Source organism: Pinus tabuliformis, chromosome J, assembly GCF_031772625.1.
Source record: "Pinus tabuliformis cultivar Carrire ecotype Pingquan chromosome J, CPIR1, whole genome shotgun sequence".
Taxonomy (NCBI): domain Eukaryota; kingdom Viridiplantae; phylum Streptophyta; class Pinopsida; order Pinales; family Pinaceae; genus Pinus; species Pinus tabuliformis.
The window spans coordinates 1,345,941,240-1,345,956,529 of record NC_142295.1 but is presented as its reverse complement, the minus strand read 5'-3'; the positions used below and the strand labels follow the sequence as shown (position 1 = coordinate 1,345,956,529).

The window sequence follows — 15,290 nt, the reverse complement described above, 5'->3', positions numbered from 1 at the left end:
GTGGAGGAGATTGTCACCCTTATTACACCTATTGTTTCCACACTTTGCATATTTTATGGTGATAAACCATGCTTAGGGGATGCTTTTGACAGTGTGGATCAAATGAGAGAGGAGCTTCATGAAATAATGGAAGATGAAAATTCTAGGATCGACAAAGTCACCATAAATGAAGTGTTGGAACTTAATCTGATAAGGTGTAAAATGATTCATTTCCCTCTTCATTCAATTACATTCTTTGTCAATCCTAAATGGTTTCATAAGAAACCATTGTCAGATGAAGAGGTGAGGCAAAACTGGAACACTTTTATAAGTAGGTGTTACGATTGTCATGATCACACTGCTTTACAGTTTGAGTTAGGAAAGTATTTAAGATCAGAAGACCACTTTGCAAATGAATATTAAGAATACAACACACAACAACTTGGACCCATCGACTTCTAGATACAATATGGTACATGGACCACCTTGCTTCATCGATTGGCTATCTGTTTTCTTTCGGAAAGATTCTCATTACAAATTCCTTTAATGTATTGATTTATGGTTCAAACAATTAATTCTAATGCTACTTTTGGATTATTTCTCTTTTAAGGTTTCAATTGACTATGGCAAACATAATTTTAATTTTATTTTATAGGTGACTAGTTCCTCTGCATGTGAAAGAAATTGGAGTGAATATGCTTTCATCCATTCAAAGAAAAGGAATTGCCTAGGCACAAAAATGGCACAAGATTTTGTGTTTGTACACTCAAATCTACGTTTGATATCTCGACAACAACAAGAATATAAAACTGGACCCACGAGAATGTGGGATTATGGTGGTTCACAAGATGATGTAAATGATGAGCTTACACTTGACGTGTTACAATACAATGTCAAAGACATTCTTGATGATACCATGAAGTCTATTGACCAAAATAAATCTTTTGGAATTAGCTCGAGCTCAACAACAATTCCAGAAAATGAGCTTGAAAATCTAGATTATTAAATTTACTTGCATTTTTATATGAATTTTTGGAAGTGACCTTAGAGATACATATATATTCAAGAGTATACATTTAATTATTTATATTTCGAATCTATTACTCTTATCAATGTTTGTTATTTTCTTGGAATTAATGATGGCTAAGTTTTTGGATCTACAAAATTATCACCTCTTTCTTAAAACTACATTAGTATTTATGAATGTTTCTTTACAATTTAATAAGTAGAAACATTGCATGTTTATGATTAATGCTTCATTTATATTGTTCACCTTTAATATTGTGTTTTTCTCTCTCCTCATTTCTTATATGCGAAACCTCCAAACTTTACTTCTCGTACCATTCTCGTTTCCTGTTTCATTTCTTGTTTCTCGTTTCTGGTAATATTGTTGTGTTTGCAAGGCTATTTGATGAAATGTTCGAGAACATGGGTGAATTCCAAGTCCGTGCTTCAATTTAGCAAGGGAAATAATTCTTAGTATGTTAAAAAAATTTCCACAAGAACCATAGGCAAAAAGACATAACAGTCACATATCCGCCCTTCCAACTTTCAAGACATCGCAATACCAAAACTTCCCTTGCCATAAACTTCGCGCTTTCATACCAATAAGCAACAAAGCCCTTCTACACCTACATCCTCAAGTAACAAGGCTAGCTACTATAACAACCAAGGTGTGAAGCCATTTGCTAAAATTTTCCATAATTATGCATTTCTTCCCTCACTGATCAACTATCCCCACCTACCAGCATTTCAGGTGAATCAATTGTTGGATTTGGATCCATTGAGACTTAAGGAATTACAAATAACCAAATTTTGGTGCATAAGTAGATTCAACATATCGCAAAGAGGTTGTGGCTATGCTAAAATATTATGAAGATTTGTTTATGCTTTTAGTTGTTGAAACCAAAAGAACAGGTAGGTCATGTCACAAAGGAAAAATAGGATGGGGAAACAATAAAAACAATAGAACAATATGTAAGATTCGGGGTTAGCAACCCTAATAGTATGTAGACATGGATGGATTTGATTACCACAATACTAGACTAGGAACCTCTAACATATACATATATCTAGGAACCAAATGCTTTCAGGCTCTAAATTTTCAAAGCGAAGACAACCTTGCAAGGTCTTGAGATGAGGTAGTGTGATGAGAAGCCAAACATGTGCTGAGGCGATAAACATAGGTGACTACACCTAACAGTTTCATGCAAAAGTCAATGATGAAAACATGTCACTTACGAAAACATATGAAACATTAAATATTTCAGAGTAATGCTATCTTGAAAATTAGCATTAGTTCAGGTTTATATCCATAACATAACTTATTACTTTAGTTTTATCTAAATTTTTTATGATAAATATAGCTCAGAACACAGAAAGCTAGAAATAAGACCCAAGACCCTCAAATAAATTCAACCTATAACAAAGTGAAAAAATCTTTTAATTTTTTATTATTAATATATATAATTAGCTTTCTAAGTTAATATATGGTCAACTCAAAACTAATATGAGTCAACGATGATATTGAATGTGGTAGTCCCTGTATGCCTTCTAGGCAGGGACTAATAAGAGGGATCAAATGAAACCAAAAAAAATAACTTGGCTAAAAAAACATTGGAGACTTTCAACAAGTTGACTTTACCTTAACACATTTCATTCTCTCACGGGGTAATTTTTTTTTTTGGTAAATTCGGCGTCAACTACTCAACGTATCTTTCGACATAGTGATGGTTAGTTGGGTCATCTTTGTTAAGCAGAGAGATAGTGATGGTGAGGTGGTTCATCTTTGTTAAGCACAGAGAGTAAGTGCGCTGGTCCCTTAAAAAAATGTTGCTCAAGAGACAGTGATGTTGGAATAGCCCATAGTTCTTGACCCCTTCCAAGTGTGACTCCATTAAACCTTTCACTCATATCCACTTCTTGAGTTTGCCCACGTATGTCATGGAAGGGAAGTCTCATGTTGAAACAGTGCAAGAGCCGCACTAGACCAAACTCTACAATAACGGTTCCCAATTGTTGTCCCGGGCATCCTCTCCTACCTACTCCGAAGAGAAGGCACACAAAGTTTTGACCTCCACTTTCATCTACCTCAAACCCAACTCTTTCAATGAATCTCTCTGGGATGAAATTTCCAGCGTCCATCCACCACTTTGGGCTCCTCGCTATCGCCCAAACATTGACAAGAGTGAGAGTATTCTGTGGGATTTCATAGCCAAATACATTGCAGGATGTGCCAGGTAAGTGGCGTAGTAAGACAGGCCTATATAGGTGGAATCTAAGCGTCTCTTTCACCACAACTTGTAAATAAATGAGACTCGGTAGGTCAAACTCGCATACCATGTGATCCATTCCAACTACTCTTTCAACCTCATCCTGAATCTTCTTCATCATGGCATGATTTATTAGCACTCCCAATATTGCCCACTCTATCACTATAGCAGCTTAAAGTGCTATCAATAGCTTAAAGTGCAACCTATTATTTAGTTTTATATATCTAAAAATGATTAGATATAATTTCAAAGTGTTTAAAATTTTAAGAATACATTTTTTTATAATTTTTAATTCAAAATTATATTTAATAAATTATTAGTTAATTTTTTTGAGATGAAATTTTTTTTTTAATATTTTCTAAAGTTATGACTGAACATGTACCTGAAAAGTCCTTGTGATCATCCTCATTCTACATAAATAGAATGTGTTTTGACTTATACAACATATAAGGAAAGATATAGTGATGTTGAGATAGTCATTTCATTGGGCCAACTTGGTTAGCAATATTTATGAATATTATTTTTATTTATTATAAAATATATATAAATTTTATATTTATATTATTGATTTCCTCTTAAGGTACAACTATAATAATTGATATATTTTTATTACTATCACTCTAATGTTAATTAATGTAAATTTTAATGTTTAATTATGATGTAATTCTATTTAGGAAGAACTTTTATGTTGCTCATCTGTCTTCACTATGCACCATTCGATCTTTTGTTAGAAAATTGAATTATAATGATTCGCTGATTTGAGATACAATGACATGTGGCAGTTGTGACTGGCTAGGAACTTGCAAAGACGGAACGTTGGTGGTTGTAACTGGCGAATGCTTGTTTCTTAATAGAATGTGATGGAGCACTAAATCTCGAAACTGATTTTAAGCTATATCATTTGCAAGATTTTTTCGCAGCCAAAACCTTGTATTAGCAAGCACAATATAGAAAGTTTGGAAGAAGAAATAGAGCCGACATCGGTACAGTATTCTGTAATGACAATAGGAAAGACATTCATGTATAGACTTTTATGGAAGAAGCAGTAGTGAGGGAAATAAAGACTGATGCCGAAGATGATTTTTTCCTATCCATGATGGCTTCTGATCTCACAGTGGAAGCTCATGCCTATGGCATTATGAAACAAAACAACGACATCCAGGAAGAAGAAGAAAATGAAGAATGGCATGAGTGTGAGTCTGCCCTTCCCCCCTTCTTGTGATGCATGATGATGACGACTTCTCTGACTTGGACTAGGTTCATATATTAGAAATTCAAGGGAAGGATGAGGCCAATAGGAGTATCTTGAGAATTTTGGGCAAAGTTTTTCCACGTACCGTGACTCTAAAAATAATAGGGTTTTCTTGAACTCATGGTTTTTTGTCTCTTCTAGTATATTCTTATGTTTTGGGGATGAATTAGGGTTTGAATTGTGGGTATTACCTGGGTGTTCCTTGTTTCAACTCACAGAGATTTGTGTTTATCTAAAGGGTTTTCGTATAATTTATTAGCCACCCCATATATGATGAGACATAATAAGTTTGACAATTATGGAAAAACAATATTAAAAATAATCTGAGTGATCTTTGTAAGAGTCTTCTGCATCTCCATAACAAGGCACAATTTTCAAGCTATAAGTATTTTGGTATTTGACCATGTAGTTAAAATTTTGTTACCAGAGCACCGAATATTGTAGGATTTTAAGTGTCTCCTTTTCCCTTTAGTCATCCTCCTTGTAGGTTGGGCTTCTCCTTCCCTCCCAATTTATCTACTTAACCTAAGGGAAGGTCAAAAAATATCGCTTTAGGTAGTTTAGTTGGTAGGGAGAGAAGGAACCAGTTATTCAGGATCATGAAATCTTTGATGTAGCAGTTGTTCAACAGAAATTATTCAAATAACCTTTGTCGAAACAAGACTTATTTTCTTAGTGTTTTAGCATAACTACGCAATTAAAAAAAATCATAAACAACCGATGCAAGCCTCCCTAGCCACGTTGAGAATACAAGAACCTAATAATCATGTAGTAATGTTTGAGACCTCAGCTTCAGCAACTCAAAATTTGGGAGAAAAAGGAAACCATAAGTCTGAATGAAAAAGCCAAAAGCTCATTGTTTTGATATAGTGCTTACTTAGATTAATAGAACCTTGAGCATGTATTTCTAAATTAAATATTTTCATACATTCACAAAAATATTGATAAAATCAGGTGAATTTTCACCTATGAAGACAAACAACTCTATTTGCATGCCCAATGTAGCAGCTCAAACAACGAGGACTTGACACTTATCCCTAATTCAATGTCCATAATGTTCTATCCTATTATATTTAGCTAACACTAATCCTCTAGTTTGACAGGCAATCTGTACCTATGGACCTAAAATTTCATGGTTAGCTTTATCATATCCTAATTGTTAATGATGATTTTAGTCATTGTAGTACTGTTCAATTTGAATTTGAATTTGGGCATAGCTATACTTATATGCTACATCACCCATAAATTCAAATGCATCCAACATGCATTCACACAAGTGCATACCATAAAAAATTCTTATATTTGTTATTTGAATTCGAGTTTTATAAAAAAGGGAGTAGCTACATTTGTATACTACATAACCCATAAATAGTAATATGCATCCAACTTAAATACACAATAGTGTACATAATAAAATAAAATAAGTGTATAAAAATGGCACTCTTCAGTTGTATAAGTGTATCAGGAAGATTACAATTTAACAATGTAGATGAGCAGTGGATAGTGTGGACCTCTGAAGCCACAGTGAGAAAGTTTGGTTCTTAATCAGCACAAGGTTGTGTTTGAGTCCTGATCTTTGCTAGCTCAAAATCAGAAAATTTAGTTATGTACTTTGAAGCTTATTCTTGCAGACACTTAGTTGTTGGTTATTTGGTTTTCCTAGATGGGGGTTCCAAAGTTTTTGGTAATTATGTAAACATTTTTTCCAAATATAGTTTTTGGGGTTTGTCACTCACCATTTGAAGATTGGGTGTAGACTTTGAAAGAGTATTGCCTTCTTCCCTTGATTAGCTTTTGAGTAGGTAGGTGATTTTAACTTGGTGATTCTACTACCGTTTTAATACCCGTTGTAGGGTCAAACTTCATCGGCACCATGTTATGATGTAAGTTTTTCCAATTTTTTTTTCTCTGGAGTGAGTGGAAATTCAAATTGTTTTTCTTGGTCATTACACTATAGAAAAATTGTCACTAGACACTAAAACTACTGCTATGTATTTCATGGTGCAAGGACTTTTAGTTATATTTTTTTCATGCTACATATATTATCTGGACAACATAAATGTGTTTTATTGTCCTACTGTAAGAAATATAGTTTGGATTTTTTTGATGCTACTGTTTCTTTTGGCAGAACTCCTATTATTGGTGGAAAGAGGCTAAAGAAATATATATGCCAAAAGATCTCTACTACTATGTGAAAAGGAACTTTCTCCATTGTACACATACACATTGTTGTCCAGGGAGAAGAAGTATAGCCTGGATTGTCCATTTTAAGGTGGATTTATGAATATCTTCCTACAAATTACAAGAAAAGGCTTCAGTTAGTTTATTTATTGCATTCCAGACTTCTATCATGATTGGTTTTAGCCACAGTTGGATGGTACTTCTAAAGTGAAGGGTGAGTGTTATACTAAAGTTGACAAAGATTTTTTAATAAAGGAATAAATGGTTGTATTATTCAATTTTGTTTATGATAGATGACTGCACTACTCTGGTTGCAATTTTGGTCATGACATCCAGAATCTAAATGTTCTCATTTATGACTTTTTAAAATTGTAGATTGTACTGGAAATTGAGGTACAAAAGTCGTTTGGAATTTTTGTGGACTAATATTAGAAGGGAAAAATTGATATTCGAGAGCTTATATGTGAGAATGATGGTCTACTCGAGAATATACCATTGATGGACTATGGAATTGATTTCTCTTAGAATTTTAGTGTTGCTATTTTCAGTTGATAGATTTTTAAAATTTATCCGAATAAATTTAATTTTATTGCATGATAGATTAGAAGAAATAAGAAATCATTGCATGGTTTTACTTTCTAATGTTTTTGTACTTTCACCAACCCATATTTCCATATTATCCTTCTAAAGATGATATAGACAACACAAGAAATGATTCTAGCTCATCAGATTCAGGACATACACAACACACAAAGAAAGACAAGTGAATCGTAATCGTGGTACTACATTTGATAAGTTCATGCTAGATGTTCCCTCACATAGTATTGCCTCACCACCCTCTATTGATATAATTTAGAATATTAGTTTGCAGTGCTAATATGTTCCTTAGATTATAAAAAAATACTTTCATTGTGCTTAAGTATTCATCAATTTTTGCATGTAAAATGAAGCGTTTTTATTTTAATTTGATGAGCAATTCAACATAAACCAAAAACTGAACAACAACATAAAAATATACAGAACATCATCGCAGACATATTAAAACAAGCACATGATAAAGGAGTTCAACCCTCCTGGGCTATGTCTCCTTGGTACAACTTCCAATGGCTTGGGCCTCTCTATTATGCTCAAAAGTGTCAAAATATGTGTTTATAATGCTCAAATTCTTCTAAAACCTTCTCCAATCAGTCCAGAATACTCAAAAATTGCTATCTAGCCTCTTTTTACAACCAATTTGGTGGAAACTTGAAGACGTTATGACTTCTCCTAGCTCTCCCACTATTCGTTCCACAAATTGCTCCACATCTAACAGGAACCAACAATTTCTCTCCAAAAATATGCTAACCGGGCGAGAATTTTTCCAAGCAACGGGCCATAATCCATCAAAACTGACTATGCATCGCAAATCACAATTGATGGAGTTTTGAATGCTTAAGATATGTGAACAAAGCGGGCAATGTGCGATTGCGATGTGGAAGACCCGACAAGAGTATTAACTGGAACCTAAAGTTGCTCCGAATCTATGATCCTTTCGCATTTCGTAATTGGCCAATAACTTGGGGTCTTATACATATCCGGGACCTGTCCACCATGTTGTGATTTGTGATTGCGATATCGCATCGCAACTCGATACCTATCGGGGGGAAATTCTATAACACCGACCCTTCACCAATTTCTGATTGCGATCCATTGCATTGCACCTCTCGTCATTTCTTGAAAACCATCCCACCTACATTATCGCATTGCACCCTTCCGTGTATGGGGGCCGATTTCTAGCACCAACCTACCTACAATTTTTATTTGCAACATGCAGGGACCAATGGCACGTTGCCACTTGTCAAATCCTCATTCATTGAAGGACCTCACCACATCATCCAATCCTTCCATGTAAGCAAGTCAATTCTGAACTTTGACTTGCGCTAACGTCTGCATACGAGCTCAAATTTGAGGGTCGTTCACACCGTTGGAAGTAGAATGACTAGCTCTTCAATCCGAATCTACGATTAACAAAATTATAATACTTTGATTTTTTAGCATAATTTTGAGCACCTGATCACTCCTCCCCACTGGAAGCCTTTTGCACCCCAAAATGATCACTTTCAATTGTTCAGCAGGTGAGGGTATAGTTTCCTCACCTTTCCATCCTATATCCATTTTTATTTTGAAGGAATTATACCTTTGAGTCCCACTCGAAGATAATCAATACTTCCCCCTTTCGATGTCCTTGTTTTTTTTTCAAGTATAGTGTCTTGCTAAAGCACATCAAGGAATTCTGGAGAAAGGTTTTCAATAGATAGAATTTGAACATTCTCTCCTTGATATTTAATCAAAGGAGGCTCATACAACCTTAAATTCTGAACATTAACAACAACTTAAATTTTCATATATGAAGGAAAATCCATCATGAAGGCATTATTACCAATATTTTCCAAAATTCTGAGTGTACCATATCTAATTGTCTTTATCTTTTTACCTTCTCCTTGGAGCCTCTCTTTGCTAATGTGAAGCCAACCTTCATCACTAACTTGGAACTTGTGATCTTGACGATGATTTTCATGCCTTGCTTTGTACTTTCCTTGGCTTTTCTCAAGTTGTTCTTGAACCTTTTGGTGTACGAATTGTATTTGTTCAATGGACTTTCTTGCTTTGTCTATGTCGTTATCACCTTCAATAGCAACATCTTTTCCAAAAATAAAATCCAAAGGAGATTTAGGCAAATATCAAATGCATGCCTCAAATGGTGAAGTTTAAGTGGAAGAGTGCTTGGCTCTGTTGTAAGCATGCTAAATATAGTGCAACTCTTCATCCCACAAATTAGGAAGCTTGTTGCAATACGCACGCAGAAGATGTATCATTTTTTTGTTCACTACCTCTATTTGACCATCTATTTGTCGATGAAAGGTTGTACTCTTTTTTAATTTGGTGTCATTGAATCTCCACAAGTTTGACCAAAAATTCCCACAAAGTGATGGAAATCCAAAATGTACCCAAGCATTCTGAAAGAATAACTTAGCAGTTTATTTAGTTGTAACTTTATTTTTACATGGCATCAAAATATAAACTTTTCTAAACCTATCCACAACTACATACAAACAATCATGACCTCTTTTTGACAGTGGAAGACCTCCTACAAAATCCATAGAAACACTCTCCAACGATCGTGAAGGAACCAGAACTGGTGTGTATAATCCTAAATTCTTATTACTAGGCTTACTGATTGCACATAATGAACCTCCATTAATAAAATGAGACACACTTTCAAGCATATGAGACAAATAACAATACCTCTGTAGATGTGCCATCGTCTTACTTACACCGAAATGACCAGCAATAAGAGAAGTATGTGCCTCTCTTATGATTTTAACTCTTTCTCCCTGTGGAATACAAATCTTGCCAAGATGGTACAACAAGTTATCATGCAAGTGGTAATCTAATTCCTATACATAGTTACCTTGACTCATGCTTGCATAAAAATCTTGAAAGTCATTATCTAATGCATATTGCTTCATATAACTTTCATGTAAAAAAACATTATTCTTCATTAAATCAGTTGCACTAACAATCAACCTAGAAATCATATCAACAAATTTATTGTAGATACCTTTATTATACCTAATTACCAAGTGGAATTGTTGAAGGAAACCCATCCATCGAAAGTCCCTTGATTGCTGCAACTTTGATTGTGAATGCAAGTATTGCAATTGTTGATGATCAGTGTGAATGATTGTTTCCTTAACCATCAGGTAATGTTTCCATTTGTTCACACTTTGCACCAATGCATACCATTCCTTGTCATATTTAGGATAGTTAATCATTGCACCATTAAAAGTTTACGAATGAAAACAAATATGCTTACCATGTTGCATGAGGACTACACCCATAGCATAGAGACTAGCATATGTCTGAATCTCAAATGGTTGTGTCAAGTCTAGAAGTGCAAGTACGGGAGTTGTACTAATATTTTTCTTCAACACATCAAAGGCATTTTTCTCTTTTCCTCCCCACTGAAGAAAAAAATTATGCTTGTCAACGCATGGAAAGAAGCTTCTATAAGAGAAGAATTAGCAATGAATTTCCTCCAATATTGGGCTTCTCCAAGAAAACTTCTTACGTCTATAACTGTCTTGGGCCTTGGAAAATTTACAATCACATCAACCTTGGAGGGATCTATTTTCAACCCGCCTCCTCCAACAATATGACCCAAGTAAATTAAAGAAGTCTTTCCAAACTCGCACTTTGACATCTTAAGATACAATTGTTCTTTTTTCAAGACATCAAGTACTTTTCTTACAAGTACTTTTCTTACATGCATCACATGTTCATCACAGGATTTACTGAAAATTAACATTTCGTATAAGTAGACTATGAAAAAATCATCTATAAATGGCCTCAAAACATCATTCATCACATGCATGAATGTAGCTGGAGCATTACATAAACCAAATGACATAACTAGTCATTCAAACAAACCATGTTTTCTTTTGAACGTTGTCTTCAGAATGTCTCCTTCAACTATTATAATTTGATGGTAGCCACTTATTAAGTCCAACTTAGTAAAATACTTTGCATATTTAAACTGATCAAGTAAATCATCTATTATGGGCAGTGGGTAACCATTTTTTACCGTAATTTTGTTCAATGCATGAAGTCCACATATATGTGCCATGTTCCATCCTTCTTTGGCACCAAGACAATATGTGAGCCAAAAGGCGAGGAGGATGGTCTAATGATACCTTTATTCAACAACTCTGGGATTTGCATCTTAATTTATGTGCTTTCCATCACTGGCATCCTATACATGCCAATGTTAGGAAGAAGACAATATTGTTGCAATTGTATCTCATGTTGCATTCCTCTCTTGGGAGGTAATCCCTTTGGTTCCTCAAACATTTCATCAAAATGGTTAACTATGTCAACCAATTCATATTTCAAATTTGTATCACAACCTTTACAAGCTTCATTATCAGCATCATTTTTGGGTTTCATCATAAGAAGCACAAAATTCTTTCTCGAATTCACCAATCTTTTCATCTGCACTACATTAACAAGTGAAATATGTGTTTTCTTGCTATGAGCTCTCACAATATATTCGACTCCATTTTTAAATAAATTATATTTATTTTCTTGTTGATGGAAGATAACTTTTATGTCATAAAGTTATGGGCTACCCAAAACCATGCCACAGATATCTAACGACACAATGTCAAGCTCCACTTCATCTATGAAATTTCTAGTAATAGCGAATCTCAGTTTACACTTTCTAGTAACCTACAATTGCGCATTGTCACATATCCATCCTAGTGGATAGGGTTTATGATGTGGGATAGTTTCTAGATTTAAACTCTTGACAATTTTTTCAAATATAATATTAGCTTGAGAGCCACTATCAAACAACGTATCAATCTTGTTATGTCTTGATATCACCCTTATGTGAAACAATTCTATTCTCCTCTTTTCATTTGGAGTTTCATTTTGCAAGTCTGAAGAACTAATGCTAGAAATGGATTCCTTTCCTTTCAACCCCATGGGTATGATTTTAGTTTCATCACCCAAATCGGATCCCAAATCCTGTTGAGTGGTTGCAGTTGTCTTCCGTTTTCCCTTGTTGTTTTTTGTTTCTGGTTTCATTTCGAGATGAAGCTTCCAATAGTGAGCTTCATCGTGACCTTCTCTGGAACAATTTTTGCATGTAATTTTCTCTCCTTTTTTGATAGACACATTTCTCTTTGTCTTCCCTTTGAAAGAAATTTTCTTTTCCTTTACTCTTAAATTACTTGTTACTACCTTCTTCTGTGGTGTTTTTCCCTCTTGCCTCAAGATGACTGGTTTGCACACACACATAATCTAGATTATTGCGATTAAAAATTGATATAGTATGCCTAAGGAAACTATATAAACCCCCTATGTACTTCAACAAAGTGTCCTGTGACTATATATTTACACCTAACATCAGAGACCTTTTTCTAAATTCTTGGGTGTAATCTTGCACATTTTGACCTTTTAGTTGTCTAAGGTTTTTCCAATTCATGATCGATTTTTGCATATAAGCTAGAGGGTAGAATTGTGTCTCAATTTCAATAATGAAATCATTCCAATAAATTGAGATCTTACCATGTTTTTTAATCTCCTCTTGGGTCTTTGATTCCCACCATACTAGTGTTGCACCCTCCATTATCAAGGAAGCTAGCTGAATCTTGATGTCATCCTCTTGAAGGTTTTGAATCCTGTAATATACCTCCAACTGAAGAATCCAATTATCAAGCTTCTTTGCATTCACTTCACCATTTACATGGGCAACTCAAATTTAACATCAAGTTTTAGAAAAGGTGATTTACTAGTTCCTTTTGAAGAATGATGATGACTATGAGTAAGGGTTGTATTAGTGGAAGAGTGTGAAGATGCTTGCGAAGAAGAATATGAAGAAGATGGTGGAGAGGGTGGAGGTTTGTATCCATTCCCATTACCTCCTTTTCTATTACCTCCTTTTACATTACCTCCTCCTAAAGGTCCTTTTCCATTGGGAGGTCTGGAGCTTTCTCCTTGCAATCTGCTATTCCTCACTTCATAGAGGACCTTCACCATCTATGTCATATCAAAGAAATCCTTTCTAAAGGTCTTCTTGTCCTTTTTCATATTTTTAGGTTCTCCTTCAAGAGACATGATCACTGGAGTCTCAACTACAACTTGAGGTTCAGCTAGTGTTGGAGATTGTGGCAACCTTTCTCTTCTCACCCTTGACCCAACTTCAGGGCTTCCAACCAGATTTGCTTCACCTCTTTTCAATTTTAACCTTATAAGCATGACATAAACTTGTAAACAGCTAAATCCTTCTTTCACGAAGAAAAAACTAGCACTCTGATACCAAATTAATCTAATTTAGAGTATTATTTTGTAATGATAAGATATTCATTATATTATAAACAAAATTATTTCATTGTTCTTAAGGATTCATCAATTTTTGCAAGTAAAATGAAGAGTTTTTATGTTAACTTTATGAGCAATTTAAAATTATCCAGAAACTGAACAACATCCTAAACATGTACAGAACATCATAAAAAAGAAATTACAACAAGCACATGATAAAGGAGTCCTCCCCTCTTGGGCTACATCTCCTTGGTCCAGTTTCCAATGGCTTGGGCCCTCTCTTATGCTCAAAACTGTAAAACAAAATTGTGTTTACAATGCTCAAATGCTTCTAAAACCTACTCCAATCATGTAGGAATTTATAGGGTAAGTTCCTCAGAGAGAACACCAAAGAACACCACTCACAAACAGATCACAGATCAATACACGAGTATTATTGATGTGTTTAAAACCCTCAAAGAGGGAAACAGTCCACAACCTAAGCTAACACGACCACTACATGCAATCTATTAATAAAAGAATGCAAATTTACATAAGCTTCTCTCATGAACAGTTACACTACAAATGACCCTCCATGTTCTTTAAATAGAGATCATGGACCAATCGGGTGTTAAGCCATAGATCAAGTGTCAATAATACCGAGGAGAGAATGAACCGTCAGATCACTACATATCATCACCATCGGATTGTAAGGTACAAAAGTACATAGTAAAGAAACACACTTTACCTAACTCTACACTAGACCAAGTTATACTTAACTATTTCCTATGTGTCGGAATATCCTAACATCCCCCGTTAAGAAAAACTTGGGATAGGATTGAAGGATGTACTAATACGACACAATAGGATAAAGAAGGAGGCATTAGAGCCTATCCCCCCTTAGTGACAACTTCCTGAATTCCAACCATAAATTGAATTTTAGTAAACTTCCCCTCCATGAGAGCCTTTGTAAAGATGTATGAAACTGATCATTTGTTGAACAATATTGCACTTTAAGAACATGGTCATGAATGAGCTTTCTTATGAAGTGCATGTGCAGTTCAATGTGTTTGTTGCACTAATGTTGGACTGGATCTTTGTATAGTTGAATGACACTTTGATTATCAAACGAAAGTGTAGTCAGATGTTGCTGCTAAAAGCCAAAATCTGACAAGATTTGACAAAGCCACATGGCTTCCTTACTAGCTTCTATGACACCATAATACTCTGCTTCTGCTGAAGAAAGAGAAATGGAACTTTGTTTCTTGCAAGCCCATGTAATAGGTCCTGAACCAAGAGTGAACACAAAACCTATAGTAAACTTCTGATCATCAGGGTCACCAACCCAATTGGAATCAGTGAAACCAACCAATAGAGGATATGCTTATGCACTGTTATGAATCCCAAACTAAACTGTACCTCAAACATAACGAAGTATTGTTTTAGCTTCTTTCCAATGACTTTCATGTGGTTTTTGCATAAATCGAGCAATAAGACCAACAACAAAGGAAAGGTCAGGACGAGTATGGGTCAGATACAAAATTTTTGCTACAAGTTGACGGTATAAGGTAGCATCAACTTCAGGGGAAGTACAAGTGACTGAAATTTTGTCTCCAAACTAAAAGGGAGAAGGGGCTAGCTTATAGTCTCCCATGTAAAAATGGCGTAGAAGATCATAGGAATACTTGGACTGGGAAATGGAAATACCTTCCTTGGATTGCAAGAAATGAAGACCAAGAAAATAATGCAAGTGTCCTATGTCT

General features: G+C 34.9%; 2 pseudogenes; one reads left to right on the top strand and one right to left on the bottom strand.

Annotated features, from left to right (window-relative positions):
* Positions 1 to 4,284: 4,284 nt before the first annotated feature.
* On the top strand, positions 4,285 to 7,209 carry LOC149232365 (uncharacterized; annotated as a pseudogene).
* Positions 7,210 to 7,661: 452 nt separating this feature from the next.
* Positions 7,662 to 15,290, bottom strand: part of LOC149232364 (ricin B-like lectin R40G3) — a 30,275-nt pseudogene continuing 22,646 nt past the window's right edge.